At 43.8% G+C, this 2,872-nt stretch overlaps 1 pseudogene; it reads right to left on the minus strand.

The window, feature by feature from the left end:
• Positions 1–2,046: 2,046 nt before the first annotated feature.
• Positions 2,047–2,163, minus strand: LOC126264028 (5S ribosomal RNA; annotated as a pseudogene).
• Between the last annotated feature and the right edge of the window lie 709 nt (positions 2,164–2,872).

Raw genomic sequence — 2,872 nt, forward strand, 5'->3', positions numbered from 1 at the left:
AGCTTGTGCTCCGTCTCTAATGACCTCGTTGTCGACGGGACGTTGAACAGTTATCTCCTCCTCCTCGTCCTTGAATTTTATTTACGTGATATTTGTAGTACATACAGTCTATACAACTATTTTCTATCGATACGAAGAGCAAAGCCCTGCGGTGGCTGCCTGCAGACAGTACTCGTCGACTTTAAACTGCAGCTGCCAATTCACAAAACATGTATCAACACCATTATCACTCGTACATGCCGTTGTCTGTAGGAAAGTAGCGTCGTCTGATAATCGTAATGAAATCCACAACGACTTAGGCAGTACATCTGCAATAACGCTCCGCTGGTTCACCAATCGATGCGTGACGGAGGCATGTTGTACCACTACTAGACATTTCGGCAACGAATCTTTCCAAAGTTGCCTATCGCTCTGCCCATTTACTGTGAATAACTATCCGTAAACGGCGTATTTTTGGAACTTTGTTTACCTTTGGCCCGCAACAAGTACGATGTTCAGTGTCTCTATCTCCTACAAACAATCATATAAAAATTCTGAGATAAAGACATCGTTTAAATCTCCTTGTCCCTAAATCTGTTTTAATTTTTATTAGGGCCATAATTACTTTTTTTTTCTGAAACAGGCGAAATGTTCGCACCTACGAAAGCTTCCTGCTTGAGAACTGACAGGTTATAATGTTTTGTGCAGCGGAAATACCAACACGGCGCGAGGCAAGAGTTACGTATTGGTGTACTGCTGACGGGAACAACCCACATCCGTAGCAATAAGAAGACGAGTAATTTAAATCGGTCTCTCTCTCTTCCCCTCTCTCTCTTCAGTTGATTCCCACTCTCCATGACTCCATGAACTAATTTCTTCTCCTGAATTATCTCCCGAAGACTTTCCAGATAGGGATCCACTACTTCTATAATGCCATCATTGTATTTCATTTTTTACCGTCCTTTCTCCTCGTAATTTCGATCTTCCCCGGAATTATGGTCTTTTCCAGCAATCATGTATTCTGATAAGGTGCCTAAAATAGGTCATTTTTGTTTCAGTGCAAGACCTCTCAAGGAGCGCTCTGATTTTATTTGCTGTGATACCGACGTATCGGTAAACAGTATCCGCTACCAATATGTTCCAAAACGCCGCGTATAAAAATGGTTTTTTTTCGGGGCTCATTCTACCGGTTCTATTGGGGTTAGAAAGATAGGGTCATTTGTTTTGGCTAGCCCATGGGCTAGGGACAATTTGTGTATCCAACAGAAGGATCGTCTTACTCTATCTCACAGTACAGGGTCAATTCTGAATATTATACACTTCCTCCAGATGAGGTAAATGGAAGAAATCGGGTGCTTCATTTTGCATTAGATGTGGTCCACGGTTCGCCTTAAGGTGGTTATGGAAGCACCATTTAGTTCATGGACGGTTTCTGAGAAAACCATTTTTTCGCCGTCAACAGAGGATATAGAAATAATAACTAATTGCGGCCAATTGTCAACATTTTAACAGTATATTCTCTAGGGATTTATCTAGAAGTACCGTATTCCCGTTTTCTAAAATTTTTTTAGTTATCGAGAAAAACTCCAAAAACGTAGCTTTTGTTTACCAAAGCCGAGCCGCGGACTCCAAGACTCCCATGCACAGAAAATGGCTGTAGTTTTTACGATATATTCCTAAGATCCCGATCTTGGACGAGGAACAAGGGTTCAAAGTTACCTTCCTTCTGCAGTAAAATAAGCACATAAAAGCCGGCGTGAGGCGGAACTGTGGTTTATAAAGTGACGTAGCACGGAGAAATATGGTATAAAGTGTCTCCGTTATCATCAGGAGGGTTCTGGGAACACCATGTGGTATAAAAAAAAGCACTCCGTCTTCAGGCCACAAGTGGCCCGTCGGGACCATCCGACCGCCGTATCATCCTCAGCTGAGGATGCGGATAGGAGGGGCGTGTGGTCAGCACACCGCTCTCCCGGTCGTTATGATGGTTTTCTTTGACCGGAGCCACTACTATTCGGTCAAGTAGCTCCTCAATTGGCATCACGAGGCTGAGTGCACCCAGAAAAATGGCAACAGCGCATGGCGGCTGGATGGTCACCCATCCAAGTGCCGGCCACGCCCAACAGCGCTTAACTTCGGTGATCTCACGGGAACCGGTGTATCCACTGTGGCAAGGCCGTTGCCCATGTGGTATAAAAGCATATGCAAAATTTTTGTGCACATAAAACCCGGTCTGACATGTAATATTATTTTTGCGTTGTTTCAATTTCACGTGACTAAACTATATCAAATTTTACTGACCCTTAAAGTTCTTTTCATATGAGTGAATCAACAGAGAAACGCTGTCAGAGCATAGAAAAGGCGAATATGCTCCTTGTGCCGCTGTTTAAAAGACTCAGACTTAAAAGTAGGGTACCAGCTATTTCATTCTACCTTTTTCAACACCTTTTAAAAATTTTGACATCCGAACATATTCGCCCTTTTTTTTTTTAACATGAAACTCAACTCTCACTTCCACATGTTTCGAGAATACCAAATTTCAGGCATTATCTCTCATCGCGGACAACGCAGAGGCTGACGGCGTTCTCTTAACGACCTAGAGCAGCGGTGTTTGCGTAGAGTTGTCAGTACTAATAGACAAGCACCAGTGCGTGAAATAACCGCAGATATCAATGTAGACTGTGCGAAGAACATATCCATTAAGAGAGTGCAGCGAAATTCGCCTTTAATGAGCTATGGCAGCAGATGACCGACGCGAGTGTCTTTGCTAACAGCACGACATCGGCTGCAGCGCCTCTCCTGGGCTCCTGACCATATCGGTTGGACCCTAGAGGAATGGAAAACCGTAGTCTGGTCAGAGGATTCCCGATTTCAGCTGGTAAGTGCTGATGGA

Source organism: Schistocerca nitens, chromosome 6, assembly GCF_023898315.1.
Source record: "Schistocerca nitens isolate TAMUIC-IGC-003100 chromosome 6, iqSchNite1.1, whole genome shotgun sequence".
In the NCBI taxonomy this organism is placed as follows: domain Eukaryota; kingdom Metazoa; phylum Arthropoda; class Insecta; order Orthoptera; family Acrididae; genus Schistocerca; species Schistocerca nitens.